Raw genomic sequence first — 17,014 nt, forward strand, 5'->3', positions numbered from 1 at the left:
AGAAAGTATGGAATATATACATATTAGAGTACTACTCAGCAGTAAAAAACAATGACTTCTTGAATTTTGCATACAAATGGACGGAAATTGAAAACACTATCCTGAGTGAGGTAAGCCAGACCCAAAAAGAGGAACATGGGATGTACTCACTCATATTTGGTTTCTAGCCATAAATAAAGGACATTGAGACTATAATTCGTGACTCTAGAGAAGCTAAATAAGAAGGTGAACCCAAAGAAAAACATATAAGCATCCCCCTGAATATTAACCTTCATCAGGCGATGAAAGAAGACAGAGACAGAGACCAACATTGGAGCACTGGACTGAAGTCTCACGATCCAAAGGAGGAGCAGAAGGAGAGTGAGCACGAGCAAGGAACTCAGGACGGCGAGGGGTGCACCCACACACTGAGGCAATGGGGATGATCTATCGGGAACTCACCAAGGCCAGCTGGCCGGGGACTGAAAAAGCATGGGACAAAACCGGTCTCGCTGAACATAATGGACAATGAGGACTACTGAGAACTGAAGAACAATGGCAATGGGTTCTTGATCCTATTGCATGTAATGGCTTTGTGGGAGCCCAGGTAGTTTGGATGCTCACCTTAATAGACCTGGATGGAGGTGGGTGGTCCTTGGACCTCCCACAGGGCAGAGAAACCTGCTTACTCTTTGGGCTGAGGAGGAAGGAAGACTTGATTGGGGGAGGGGGAGGGAATGGGAGGTGGTGGCGGGGAAGAGGCAGAAATCTTTAATAATTAAATTAATTAATTAATAAAAAAAAAGAAAAAAAAAGAATGGACTTATATGATTAAAATAGGAATAGAATCATAGACCATCCAAAAAGTAAGCTTGTAGATAAGTCATATCTGCAAGTATATACTGTGGCAATTTCTACAAGCTTCCTACAACAAAATGAGGGCTATGAGAATGGTGACACTAAAATGGGTGAAGATGAGCATCTTCTAATGGGTACTGGATAAGGTCCCTGGATATTGTTTATGACAATTCAAAGGTTTAAATATACTCATATTGACCCCTTTTGAGCCTTTTAGTTAAATATTATACAATAAATAGAGACTCGCTCCTGTCAATCTCAAGTCTGCTATATTGGAGAGTTAGTGATTCCCAAAACATATGTGTTTGCCATGTATGAATACAAATAATGTATGAATGTATGTATGTGTGTATTTGAAAGATTTCTGTGTATGATCACTAGATAGCTCATCATAAAATTTTGTTGTGTTTTCAGAAGATGCATATTTATAAAAATCTCTGAATAAGTACTTAATTTATCACAATTGCTCAGTTTAGGTCTACAAAAAATAGACGTTCACAATCCTAGTTAATTATAAACCTAAATTAAAATGTGATGCTAGATACAAAACCTTTTCCAAAATAGCTAAAGGCAAATCCTGATAGGCACATAAAGTTCTGCTACAGGGTTACTTATGTTTCAACTACTACATGGAAGGAAATCAAAAGTAGACCATACTCATTTTGATTATCATTTTCCCAAATCTCTTCTATGGTTTTCTCTACTAGGATCTAAGCCATGTAGAAAACCTACAATGTAACTTGTTTCCTCTATAGATGGCATTGTTTTACTCATAACAAAAATCTAACTTTTAAGTATTGTGCATTCATTAATAAGAAACATGTATAGTAGTGTTGCACAAACAATTCCACCAATACAAAAGTATTTTGTCAGTCCCAGAGTATGAAAGTTTAGTTGGAGAGTAAGACCAGCCTATCTCATAATTCTTTCTACCAAAATCAAAAGGAAAATGGCTGTAAGCATTTTTTTTTAATTGGAAGACAATACCCTGCTATTAATATTCCTCGATTGATTCACCTGCCAGGTATATTTTAAGAGTCTTAAATCTGAATGTGACTCTCACAGAAAAATATCGTTAATACATGTCTAATCCACACCATAAGTGTACTTGTCACGTGGGACATACAATCAAGTAGACCCTCTGATAGCAAATTAATCCATGTTTAGAGTCAAATGGATATTCTGACAATAAACAACAGAGATATCTCAACACAGGTTTCAATGGTTCTAGAACAGTGGTATCTTTAGCATAGAATTATATCCCATATGAAAAAGAAACCCCACATACCACAGACAAACCATGGGGACAACAGATCCCGAGGTACAGTGGCTCTGCTAAAAAGCAGCACCTGCTCATGGTGCTTCCAAAGTCTGTGGAGCTGTTATTACCCATAATTATTTCTTGGAACCATTAAATCACAAGTGTAGCTAGGCCCTTTGACAAACAATTACAAATTGTGCTATTACTTCGATAGGATTTAAAGGCAACAAATGGTTGCTAGGAATAAAGGGAGTCTAGACACCATCTACACCATTAAATCAACTTCTCCTTTTCATGTCAATACCACATTTGTGCCATTTATAATAAGCTGATGGAGGAAGAAAAATTCCTAGCCTAATGCACTCCCTAAGAGTTGTTCCATAGTGAAAGTTGTATTTGTGCAATAGCACTCTGAGTACAGTCTCAAAGAAGGGAACCACTTCAACTGCATCAAGCTCCTGCAGTGCATGTGATTATCTTTTGCCCTAAAGATGAAGTTCTCATAGCAAGCATACACAGAGTAGTATTTGCTATCAAAAACAAAAATGGCGCTATTTAGTAGCCATGAATCAGTCAGAGTTAGAGGACAGAAGGTAATCTTCATAGAAAATTTTTAACATACATAATTATTCACTAGCAATGAATGTTGTCTAATGACTGCAGTAGAAGTCAAGAGTTGATGAATGAGTGCTAAAATAGTATCCAGTACCACTAGGGATGAGGCAGCATATTCAAGAAAAGAAGGAAGGAAGGAACCAGCTAGTATGATCAACCCATAAAATAATTTTATTACATCTTATTTCACAGATGTGTCTGGGACTATTGCAAAGCTCAGATATTTTTAGAGATGCCATAGCTGACACTGTTCATTAGAGGGTCAATGAGACTCCATGAAAACCTTGCTAACCTGGCAGGATATTCCTAAATTTTGTGGAATAGCATAAGTTTCCAGGAATCACTCCTTCAGGCTTCTGATACTGGCTGGGAAGATGTTGGTAAAAGTGCCAGGAAAGTTCAATGAATGCCAATGAGAGTCTCTGGGTGCTTTCACACAGTGGAAATGGATAACAGAAGAAAACACACCAGAAAAGGAAGGTATGACTTTCCTTTTTGAAGTGAACCAAAAATAACTTCCCCTGGACAACCCTATTGTAGTAACCTCTGGAGTAGGTAAGTGTTTGCCAAATTTAACTAAAAAAATGACAAAGGTTAAGATACTTATATTTCTAGTTGTGGTAAAATATTTGACAAAATTTAGAATTGGTAAGATTATGGCTGATAGATTGGAAAGAAAAATAACATTAGGAAAGATGGATGTTTTAATTGTGATAGGGATGCAAAGACTGAATGTCATTTTAATCAATGGTGAAAGCTTATCTCATATCCTCCAGTGGAGGATGAGGACTAAAGAAAAGGCAAGGCATTTCCCTGTCTCTAAGCAGAATAGAAATTATGCAGTCATTCACCAGAAAGAAACTATATTCCCAGAAAATGTGACTCTGGTTACAAGAACAGTCTTGCCCAACCCTGGAAAGCACAATTGTATTTTAGATATGTTATGATAAAAGAAGAAATATAGGTTCTTATTCGAAAAATTAAACTTGCCTTCATGGTAAAGAATGCTGCATTTAAAAATGTAAAGAAACTCCATTGTATTTTGAAGTTTTATGTGTTATATAAATTTTCATTAAAATTTTAAGCAAAATTTTATTACACATTTGTTGTCACATAATTGGATACATCTCTATTTTGAATTCAACTAATCACACTCCATAGAAGGGCTCATTTGGTGATGCATGTGGTACAATTCTGAGTTTGCCAGAATAGCAGAAATACCTCTGAAGATGGATTTTAAAAAGTAATGCCACACTAGCTCAGGAGTGAGTATAATAAAGTGTTATTCATGAACAGAGAACAGTAACCAAAACCAGCAATGGTAAGAAAGAGCAAGCTCACATTTTACATCAACATTTATAGTATAAGAGGCCATGTCCAATTTGGCTGGCATTTTAAAGGCTATTGGCTGAAGGAATTCCTATAAAACCTCCCCTTTTGTTTAAATAAGAAAGTCCTAAGCCTATTACAAAACTATGTACAATAAGAACAAATATAAAGTTAAAAATTAGAATTACAACCAGCATAAATAATATCAAGCAAGAAACATGTAATAAAATTTTCAATAATCATCCTATCTTAAGGAGTCTAAGTCTTGTCTTAGAAAAAACTTGACCAAGTCATGAGAGAAAAGTAACTATGACTATCTAGTCTTCAACCCCATCAAAGACCTGAGAAGGGAAATAATATTAATTGAGTAAACAGGAAGTGCAATCAAGCATCTTCCAAAATGTGCTAAAAATGACAGAGAAAACTGGCTACTTGGAAATCACCCAAAATCTCATTGGCAATGTTGGAGCAACCAACATTGGCTAAGGCCTAGAGTAACTGACAGACCATTTTTAGAGGCAGGATATTTTTTGAAAACATCTTATCCTGTCTTGGCAAGATTTGACAGTCTTATTTTCTTGTATCCTACTTGTCCTGTCTGGATATCATGCATTTTGACAGTCATCAAGGAATGGACAGTTCCTTGCCCAAAGGCCACTTTTGCCAAAAGAAAACAAGCTCAAATTGGAGTGTCTTTGGGGTTCAACATTCTCTCGAGAGTAGATTGGTGTTGCTAGGATCAATCATGTCTCATGTCAACAGAGCCCTAAGTTATTTAAATGCCACATTCTATATAGTACCTCTGTTTCTATTCAACATCCCCCCCCCCCGCTCTACAGAAATTCCCCCTAACTTCCAAAGTTTTGGCTCCTACTATCCTCTCCCTAGCTAAACATGATAGAAGTTATAAACAAAAAGAGAAAAAGATTAAACAAATTTTCTCAGGAACAAAGAAGAAATATCCAATTTTACCTTGGATCTGTATTATTTTATCATTAGAAAAAGTAAGATTCTGAGCAATATAATATAAGAAAAATAATTGCAAAGCCTCCTCATGAGTATTGATCTTATTTTTAAAGAAATTCATTTTTGAAAAATGTAGGAAATTGGAGTATAGCATATGAACTAATTTGTTAAAAGTTTTGTTACACATATAGTCTTCTAAATCTAACAGCAACACATTCCTTAATTCTTATCAAATTAAAAGTCTTAGTTTTAAAACACTCAAAGAGGAATATTAATTTGAGAGTTAAGTTGACATAAGAGTAGTACATATGAGTGATTGGTGGCAGCAGGCCTGATAAAGTTTTGTTAACTGAATCCTGTCCCAAATAAACCCTCTTGCCACCCAAAGCACGAGGGAGGTGAAGCACAAGGGACAAAAACAACAAAAATAAGTTTATTATGTTATTGGGCTCAATCCAAAATTCTATTAAGATCTGAACAAATTGTGCTGGCACTCCATTTAATGATCTTGGAATCTGTTCTAGGGTGCTTACAAGAAATCCATGGGATAATGAATGTCTCACCTTTGTTTGTCTTGAATTACAAAAACTACTGACTTTCACCAATCTGCAACAGAATATTGAATACCAGCCTTGGATGGGAAGGGTAAGGCAAGGTTGAAGAAAGGGCTCAGAGCACAGAATGAAATGTAAGACAGCCCTGAGTTTACATGTTATCATGAGCAAGGATGAAACCCTGCAGTCAGCTGTCAAATTAACAAAAATCAGAGTAGTGTTATCATAAGATCATATTTTCTTACAAGGAAATTTCAGAAAGATTCTCTCAATTAGTAATATAAGTGCCTGATTGACATCTAGTTTTATCACCTTTAGCACAGTTTTATATAGCTATCAACATCCTTGAAAATTATCCTTGGTGTAAATAGAATCACTGTAGTTCATGAGACTCAATTTCTTCACATCAATACCAATTATTATTGGATAATGCAGTTTTGAAGAAAAGAAAGAGATATATAGAGGAAGTAAGCAGAGTCAAAGAGAAGCCATATAGCAGCCACCAGTGACAGGCACACTGGAACCTTGCTGGTAAGCCACAGCCACATGGCTATACACAGATTAATAGAAATGCCTTAATTTAAGATGTAAGAGTTAGCCAGAAATATGCTTAAGCTATTGGCCAAACACTATTGCAAATTATATAGTTTCTGAGTGATTATTTTGGGAATCTGGGTGGCTGGGAAACAGATGAGCAGTCTCCACCAACAGTGTCCTTAAAAATTCTAAAATCTGTAGAAAATTAAACAAATACCCATAAATGCCACTTCCAATTCACCTATATTCCTTTTACTTTGTTCTTTGACTTATATCTATTATTTACTTAGGCACACCCACAATTTCAGAAACCTTCCCTTTGACACAGATGAAGAGAATAAATAATAATTTAGAAAAGTCTACTTTCTTAATCATATCAATTTAAAATCAAATTTTAAATTTCTCTTTCACTCTCAATATATATACCACATCAGAGAGGTTTATATGAAAACATATATGAAGCTCAAAGACATGATGTCACACAAAGAATAAACATGCTCAGATCCACTTAGTTTCCCCAAGTTTATAGATCATACTTTTCCAAGTTTAACCAAAGTATTCCTGTAGACATTATAAATTATTCATTGGTCCATAATGTTAGAAAATCAATGTAAATCCTGGATGCTACTTTTTCAAAGTTGGTAATCCTTCGGTGTGGGAGGTCCTTTTGTCTATGTGTGCTTTTATTAGTTAATGAATAAAGAAACTGCTTTGGCCTATAGCAAGGCAGAACTTAGCTAGGTGGGGAAAGCTAAACTGAATGCTGGGAAAAGAAGACAGAGTCAAAAGAAGCCATGTGGCCCCACCAGAGACAGATGCTGAAACTTTACCTGGTAAACCACAGTCTCATGGCAATACACAGATTAAAGGAGATGGGTTAAATTAAGATGAAAGAGTGAGTCAGAAATATGCATATGTTAATAGGCCAAGCAGTGCTATAATTAATACAGTCTCTGTGTGATTATTTCAGGGCTGAGTTACTGGGAACAAACTCATACATCAGTTATTACTACAAGGTTAATCAAGAAAGAGAATGGTTCGAAGTTTTAAAAATATTGATACTATGTTATACTGCTTATTTTTCAGGCTAATGAGGAAACAATATTGTTTATGAGAAATGGGTAACTAATGACAATGAGAAAAGTAGAATACTTGATTTTCAATTCCATTTTGCAGTATATATATATATATATATACATACATTTTTTTCTTGAGATTTTAAACATTTGAAGTCTATTAATTTTGTCATTTATCTATTTAAGTTCTAACTTCAGTGATTAAATATGTGATCTTACTTGGAAAGATTAAGAAAGATAAGAATAAGGTCATAAAACTGAAGCTATGTGCCTTGGGCAATATTATGATTGTGTGGTATTACCTTATTTGTACTCTAAACAATCTAATCTTTCAGCTTTTAACCCCTAATATGTGCCTGGGTTTTTATTATTAAGACCAATTAGCACTCATGCTACACGTATGCTCTATGTAAAGGATGCATCTGAATATAGACATAAACACAGGGAATGGCAAGTGAAGGCAGAAGCAGATCATCTTGATGCTTCTACATGCCAAGAAATGTTAAATTTTAATAAACCACCAAGACAGACAAAGGAACTGTTTCTGTATATTCATGAGGATAAAAAAAATCAATCTTAACAACTTGATATTGAAGGTCTAGCTTCTTGATATTTCAGGTCTAGCCTTTAGAACTAAGTTAACTTACAACTGTTCTTTTAAAGACAATTGATTTCTGGCAATTGGTTTAAAATCGCTAGCAAACTAATATTAACTATTTTAGTTTATGTACTTATCTCTGCATGCTAATCATATAGTGAGTGTTAATAAAAATGACAATTATCAATGTTAATAATTGGAGAAAATACTCAAATGGTTCATGGGATCTCTATTTTTAATTCTTGAAACTGTATATAAATATACAATTGAATTTTTTTTATTTTTTTTAAATTTCATTTTACATTCTAAGTAGAGTTCTCCCTCCCACACCTTTCACCTCATCCCCCAGTTCATTTCCTATCCACCCCTCCCAATGAGTAAGGGCTCTGATTGGGAGTCTACAAAGTCTGGCACATTAAGATGTGACAGGACCAGCCCCTCCCTGATACATCAATGCTGAGCATGGAATCTCATCATAGGAAATGGGCTCAAACAAGCTAGCTCATGCACCAGGGATAGATCATGGTCTTGTTACCATGGGCCCCTCAGAGAGTTCAAGCTTCATCACTGTATCTCACAAAGGAATGGTCTAGTTTGGTCCCGTGAAGGTTCCACAGCTAACAGTCTAGAGTTCATGATTTTCCACAAGCTTGGTTCAGCTCTCTCTGTAGATTTCTCCATTGTGATCTAGACATTCCTTGTTTATATATTCCCTTCTCCCTCTCTTTGACTGGATTCCTGGAGCTTGCCCTGCTGCTTGGTTATGGATCATTGCATCTGGTTCCATCAGTTATTGGATGAGGCTTTAAGATGATACCTGGAGTATTCACCCATCTAAATTAGGGGGAGACAAGATAGGGCATGCTCTCCAATATTCCTAGGAGTCTTAGCTAAGGTCATCCTTGAGAATTACTGTGAATTTCTCTGATATCAGTTTTCTCCCTAACCCCATAGTGGTTCTCTCTATCAAGATATCTTTTTCATTTCTCTCCCACTCTGTTAAAGGCTAGACTCACAACCAAAAGTTGGATTATATTTATACAACTAAATTATAGTTAAAACTTGTTCTAAGAATTAAAACAGCTTCCAAAGAAAATGGCTTTTGTTGAAGTCTCAAGAATCTTTTGTTTCCACCTCATTGTGCTACAGATACAGATACATTAACACTGTTGGCATTTTACATATGTCTTCATGCTTGTTCTGTCAAGTAGCTCTCTTTAAAAGATTTCATGATACTTTTGTACTTATTATGATCTTATACTACAATTTGTATCAATCATCACAGCCTGTCACACTATAAGGCTTTAAAACCCATAACCATCATCTTGACCAAGCAATGAATAAACAAGAATAATTTAGGAAACCAGTATTGCATGACACAAAAGCTATTAATATTTCCTAACTCTAAATGCATACGCAATAAGGTAAGGCATTTAAATATTGGCTCCAGGGAAGAGGTCATGTTTTCTCTCCATGCCAAGACCTCATTATATCCCACTCTAGGTAGAGTGTCGATGCTTGGCTTAATTTTCTTTAGAGTAAAATTCCTGTGCAGGAGATCAGAAATTAGACATTAAATGTCATCTTGCTTTCTCACACCTCTCCTATGCATGGAAGGCAGCAATACTGAAGATGACTTCAAATAGATAGGGTCTCTGTGTTGCTTGTTTGCTTGCTTGTCTTTTTTTTAAATTATTACTTTATTTAAATAACAGTGTTTCAAATATTTGTATATTGACCACAGTTTCTCCTCCCTCCTCTTCTCCTATTCTACTTGTTCTTCATCTCCATTCTAAAAGGAGCTGTCTATTAATGTTATTTTCTTTCATATACATCATTCACTTGGAGAGACATCTATCAAAAAAGGATATATATATATATATATATATAGAGAGAGAGAGAGAGAGAGGAGGGAGAGACACACACACAGAGAGAGAGACAGAGAGAGAGACAGAGAGAGATAAAGTACAATTTGGGGGAAAGAAATTCAGCTGAAAATTCCCAATGTCATTCAAAACAATACTCAACTTACTAAAGCTATGGAGAAAAAGTTCTGTCTTTCTTTTCTTGAACAGGTTAATTACCTTTTGCCTAAAAGTGAGTGATTCAAAGGATGGTATTGTTTTTTAAAATTGTCTAAGAAGAATTTGCAAAGAACTTATGCTGAACTGCTAAGGCAAGTGCGTTTAGTCAGGGTGACTAGCTAGAAGACATAGATATTGATGTAACAGATCTGGGTCTATTGGTTCTTCACTCCTTTTTCTACTAATTCCCATTCAATCATTATACTCCATCCTCTGTTTGCTCATGGAGATTGCTGTCAAAAGGCAAACCACAGTGTGTGCTGTTGATCATTGTTATCAAGAGGCAGGTGGATCTGTTATTTTATCCCTGGTGGTAAATACCTAGTCAATATGCCTTTATGAAAGTGTATTGCCTCCTTCAAACTTTCTTTATTATATTACATTAGTAAAATATCACTTAGACCAGTGGTATGTATTACGTTTCTTAGATTATTCCACATTGTATTGTTTTATGAAATAAGTCCAACTTAACTATGCTTCATCTCTGTAAACCTGAGGCTGCAAGGTACTTTCCCCAAACCCTATTCAGTCCCACCTTGTTAATTTTATTTGTATGGTTTGCTGTACTCTTTAAATAGTACATTTCCAAGTAAGAACGGTGATTCTATCACAGATAATGCTGCCTTAGGAGCTAATCAACCATCTGGGAAACAAGGATGCTTTAAGTTTTCTTTCTTTGACTAACTCACCAAGATTTGGGGATAATCTCTTATTTTAGGTCTATCACATATTCTTCATATAAAACAGAATCAATAGCTTAATAAAGATTCAGTAAAATTAATAGATGTTAATATTATTACTTTGTAATGGTAAAAATACTATGTGAGAATAATATGTTGAAGCAACTCAGATAACTAGACTTGTATAACATTCAGCAGACCGGGTGTGTTACTTCATAGTAGTGTGAATATAGATGGTGATAATGTACCATCAATTTAGAATACAAAGTTAAAGAATTTCTTTTTTTTTTTAAATATTTATTTATTATGTGTACAGTATTCTGCTGCAGCACCAGAAGAGGGCCCCAGATCTCACTACAAACGGTTGGGGGTCCCCATGTGGTTGCTGGGAATTGAACTCAGGACCTTTAGAAGAGCAGTCAGTGCTCTTAACCTCTGAGCCATCTCTCCAGCCCAAAGTTAAAGAATTTCAAATGCTTTCATTATACAAAAATGATAAGTATTTTAGGGAAGAGATAAGCTCAGTCCATGTTAAACTTTTTTTAACTGCTTTTACGTATCACAACTTCATGTAGTACCTCATCAATAGCCGCAGTTTTTTTCTCTGATTTAAAATTTTATTAGAAATTATCATCCGCATGGAGAGTGGGAAGTAGACAAGATTGCAGGGCAAAAACTGGGAACTTGCGGGTGAGGTGGCATGGGGCAAAGGGGAAATGGGATGAGAAATATGAGAAGGGGAGGATGGGAGGAGCTCGGGGGATTGGGATGGTTGGGATATAGGAAGGATGGATACGGGAGCAGCGAAGTATATATCCTATCTAAGGGAGCCATCTTAGGGTTGCCAAGAGACTTGACTCTTGAGGGGTTCGCAGGTGTCCAGGAATATGTCCCCAGCTGGTACCTTGGACAACTAAGGAGAGGGAACCTGAAATGACCCTATCCTATACTGATGAATAACTTGCATATCACCTTAGAACCTTCATCTGGCGATGGATCGAGGTAGAGACAGTGTCTCAATTTGGAGCAACGGTCTGAGCTCTTAAGGTCCAAATGAGGAGCAGAAGGAGGGAGAACATGAGCAAAAAATCAGGACCACGAGGGATGCACCCACCCACTGTGACAGTGGAACTGATTTATTGGGAGCCCACCAAGGCCAGCTGGTCTGGGACTGAATAAGCATGGGTTGATTCCGGACTCTCTGAGCATGGCGGTCAATGAAGACTGATGAGAAGCCAAGGACAATGGCACTAGGTTTCGATCCTAATACATGAACTGGCTTTGTGGGAGCTTAGCCTGTTTGGACGCTCACCTTTCTGGACGTAGATAGAAGGACCTTGGTCTTCCCGCAGGGCAGGGAATTTGGACTGCTCTTCAATATCGAGAGGGAGGGGGAATGGAGTGGGGGGAGGAGAAGAGGAGTGGGGATAGGGGGAGGGGAGTGGGGGGAGGGGGCAATATTTGGGAGGAGGGGAGGAAAATGGGAAATGGGGAGCAGGTGGAAATTTTAATTAAAAAAGAATAATAAAAAAAAAGAAATTATTGCTATTGTTGAAAATAGATTCTTCCTCATACAATATATGCTGACATAGGTTATTCACCCTCTACTCCTCCACACTTCTTCTCTTTTCCCCCAGGTCTACTCTTTCTTTCCCTTCAATAAAGAGCAGGTCTGTAATAAGAGACTCCACTTTACTTTCCCAAGTGCCCAGATCTGAATAATCACACAGAAATTATATTAATTACAACACTATTTGACTAATAGCTTAGGCTTATTCCTTGTTAGCTCTTACGTCTGTAACCTATTTCTATTAATCTATGTATCACAATGAGGCGGTGGTCTATTGGTAAGGTTCGAGGGTCCTTCTCCTTTGGAAACTATATGGTGTTTCCCTAACTCTGCCTTTTTTCTCCCTGCATTCAGTTTAGTTTTCTCCACCTAGCATTATTATGCCCTGACATAGGACAAAGAAGTCTCTTTATTAATCAATGGTAATACAACATTCATAGCATACAGAGGGGAATTTCACATTACAGGTCTCCAAGAGACAACAACCAAACAGAACAAAATAAGATACAATAAAACAAGCCAAAAGCCCTCACGTAAAAATTGGGTATGGCAATGCAATAGGAGGAAAGAAACCCAAGAACAGAAAAAAAGCATTAGAGACACAGCTGGTCCCACTGTGAGGAGTCCCACAAAACAGAAATCTAACAGTTAAAACATATGTTCAAAGGACCTGGTGTAGACCCTTGTAGGATCTATGCTTGCTGTTTCAGTTTCTGAGTCCTTATGATTCCTGCTTTGTTGATTCAGTTGGCCATGTTTTCCTGGTGCCCTCCCCATTTTTGTGGTTATATTCATCAGTTAAGAATATTTGGGTTTAGAATTATAAAAGACCCTGATTATAAGCACCCAATCTTAATAATATGTGTATGCTGCATCTAAGCCTTCTTGACTTGAAATTTTTTATTGATTCATGGATAGGATAATATAAAATAAAGCTAAAGCTAAATTTACATTGTTCATACTGAAAATACCTCTGAAGACTAAATGGTAAATGAGGCCTAAAATGAACAGTCAGTTTATACCCAGCAGGAGAGTTCCTCAGAGGGAAACAGATTTGGAAACCAGCACTTTTCCATTTGCGTTGTCTCCACAGAGGTGTAAATTTCTAGGAAGTCCCACAAGCTGCCTAAATGGGATGCCCTGCAGAGTGAAGAAAATTCAGTTTTCCTAGTACAGCAAGCTAAGCCTTCCAGTGCACCAGGGTTTCTTTTATCAGAATACTCTGTGTCTCAGGATTTGCTATCTCATAGGGTGCTCCCTAGAGATTCCAACTGACCATTGTTCTATCACTTAGTTATGCACAGCTTTTGTAAATGTGACGATTTTATACTTGAATTCTCTCTATTTCATTCTTTTCTTTCCACTCTCTTCCTCCATCCCTCCAATTCCTACTGTGTCTCCCCAGCCACTTATCTTAAACTCACAATTTTTTTATTTTGTATTTATTTTATACACACACAAACATGCGCACACATGCACACACACACACACACGTCCAGTTAGTGCTGCTCTTGTTAGCATATGTTTATTTAGGGTTGACCCTTTAGGACTGAATCCTTATCTCTGAATATACAAAATACATGAATAGAAACCTGTAGTAGGAGGCTGCTTATGTGTTCCCAGTTGCTCAGCCCCAAAATAATCACTTATAAAATGTATTAATTAAATCACTACTTGGTCCATTAGCTCTAGCTTCTTATTGGTTAACTTTTATATCTTAATTTAACCCATTTCTATTAATCTGTGTATCGCCACTTGACTGTGTTTTATTGGTAAGGTTCTATCCAGCATCTCTTTTTCTTGTGGGGATACATGGCTTCTCTTAACTCCACCTTCTTTCTTCCAGCATTTAGTTCAGTTTTCCCTGCCTAGCTCTGTTCTGCCTTGCTATAGGCCCAAGCAGTTTCTTTATTCATTAACCAATAAAAGCAACACATAGACAGAAGGACTTCCCACACCAGGAACCTGGTTCTTCCACCTTCAACAGAAACAGTATTTCATCTAATAGGTAAAAACTAGTGAAGTTCTTTTCTATACATGTTGATATGTAGATGATTTTGGTCTTTGCAAATCTTGTGTAGGCAGAAGTGGTATTTGCATTTGTGGGAGCAATACTTTGGTTGTATACAGAACAACAGTTGCCTGTCCTCTTTCACAATGTCCCTTAGGTCTTACCTGCAGTTTTGTGCTACAGATTTCCATCTTGGGGTGGACACACCATGATTGTTTATTCTCCGTTTATTTTGACAAGTTTTGGATTCTTTTGTTAGCATTCAACTACTTCAAAAAGATGTTTCTCTGATGTGATATAAAGGTGAAAATTTCTGGAGTATTAAGCAAATGAAGATGGTGATGTCTACAGCAATGGGACATTGATGCACATGTTCTTTGGTTTCTGAAGACTGTGCAGTAAAGGTTTTATAAATTTTATGCCTAAGCAAGTATACTAAGGATGAATTTTTCTGGAATTTTTTTCCTGAATTCACTGGAACTTTTCTCCGGACATTAATGCATTATCACTTCTGGTAATAATCACAATAGGTTGAGATAGAAATGAGAATGTGAGAGAGGACAGGGCATTGGGTGGCTTAACCAAAATCAAAGATACATGTAAAAGTATAAGAGAAATCTACTAGTTAATAAGCTAGTTTGGAAACATAATTCGAAAAGTTCAAATGTAATAAACCTGCATGGGTGAACAAGTTCCACTGGAAGACATGTGCTACTAAATGAAAACTGCCGGGCAAAACATTTGATACATTTCTATGACTTATTGGTCAGAAATTCACAGAGGTCTTCTCCAGAGGTCTCTAGAACTTTACAAGCTATTGCCATGGCCTTTACTTACCCTCCATAACTGCATGATAGGAGATTATAGCCAAATATGCCAGAAAGTTTAGCAGTAGGACTCAGAGACATCAGACTCAAACAAGCCAGAAAAATTCCTGTCTGCTGGTTAGTTTTCATAATTGCAAGAGGTAATATGTTGACTTCCAAGGAAGAAAAGTCAACAATGATCTTACCCATTGCTGGATCCTGCAGACAGCAATGCAGACCTACCAAATATGATAAGACAACAAGAACAATAGTGACATCACTGTTAAGGGGTAACTAACTGTTTTCTGATTGGATTTAAAGCTTGTTTCACAAGAGGTAATTTCCTTCCTGGTACTGTGACCATGGTCCAAAGATAATGGCTAGGGAAGTCACGGGTGTTAGTATAGAACCTGCTGTCATGAACAAACAAGATAGGGATACCGTCAAACTGCTAACTACTTATGTTTATGATCATAGAGCTCAGCTGCTCTCAACGCTGGTCAAGGAAGCTTTATGGTTATAACTAACCAAATTGCTCAAACTAAAGACTTTATGCTTAGCCCTTAAAAGGATGTCTATATTAATCCTATCACCAAGAAAACTCAGGAAATAATGCAGAAGAGAAGGCAGAAGTAATATAACATCCAGAGGATGGTGAGGAATGCTGTGAAATGGTGTCTTCAGGACATAACGTGGCCATTGCACTAATGAATGTATAACAACTGTGATTAATTGTACAATATGTGCAAAATATCAAGCAAATCAAATGTCAGCATCTATGAGTGGATGATATACAAGTCATATTCCATATAAGGAGCTTTTGGCAGTCTAGTTGTTAGTTGGGAAAAAAAAAACTTCTTTTTTATTGAAAATATAGCTACTTGTCCTTTTTTAAAACTCCAGTGATAGCTTCACTCATGAATACATGAAGCATTGACTAGATTAATGGCTTATCAATAATCAAAATATACATGATGTTTGGAGGGGCCATGTCAGAGAGGATATCGTGGGAGCTGGTGAGGTAAAAGGGAGTAGTTATATGATTGCATACATGATTGAAGTTCTCAAAAATTAACCACTTACAAAATTTACAGAAGTATTTATAATTCACTTAACAAATGCTACACACCTGACATTGAAATAGATATCTAGTATAATATTCATTTTTCTTCTCATAAATACAATTTTGACCCATTCTATATATGAAACTTGTGAATTTTAGACAATTCAATACATTACTTAAAGTATCTCAGGAGATTATTAATTCTTAGAACATTTCTCATAATCCAAAGCTTTTGATACCACCATCGCTGCTCATTACTGTCTTTGATGACAGTCTGACGCTGGGATGCATTGCTAATACTTATATGTGGTTTTTGCATAGATGACAGGCTGAGACAAAATGACTCCAATTTTCCAGACAGTGAGTCTAACATTTAATAATTGAACTTTACATTAATTATATCATTAGAAACTTCTTGAAAAAGACAAATGTTAGTTATGCACAGGTGAATGAGAATAAATGTCAGCTCACATTTCTCAGATAAAAAGGACTCCTGGACATTACAAAAGAATATTTTCACATATAACCATGTATCCTGATTGGGAGAAGGCACTCAAATATTCCAGCATTCCATCCCCGGTCCTATCAATGAAGGATGATCTCCCATTTCTCAGCTTTTCTTCAAGCCCTCAAGTTAGCTCCTCAGATATGCCTTTTTTTTGTGGACCCTACAGGACCACCTTTTCACTCCTTTATCCTTCCACCTTCCAAGAGAAGTTTGAAACCTCCTTTCAATTGCAACTGTCAGAATGGTGTTCCTACTTATTCTTGTTTCATTTTAGTTTGTTTCATTTAAAGTAGAGTTATTTAAAGATTTAATGACTTTACACTACCTTGACAGACAGAATTAGCACCTAGACTTATCAGGGGAGGTGCTGGCTCCTCCTCCTTCATAGTCACACTCTTAAGGGTACAGACAGTGTATTTTTGTCTCACTAAAATCAGATTGGAGAGACGCGAACATGTGTTGGAAACCTAAAATAATACCAGAGATTTGTTGAGTTGATAAAGATTACCATGATGTCCT

Source organism: Chionomys nivalis, chromosome 2 (assembly GCF_950005125.1).
Source record: "Chionomys nivalis chromosome 2, mChiNiv1.1, whole genome shotgun sequence".
Classification (NCBI taxonomy): domain Eukaryota; kingdom Metazoa; phylum Chordata; class Mammalia; order Rodentia; family Cricetidae; genus Chionomys; species Chionomys nivalis.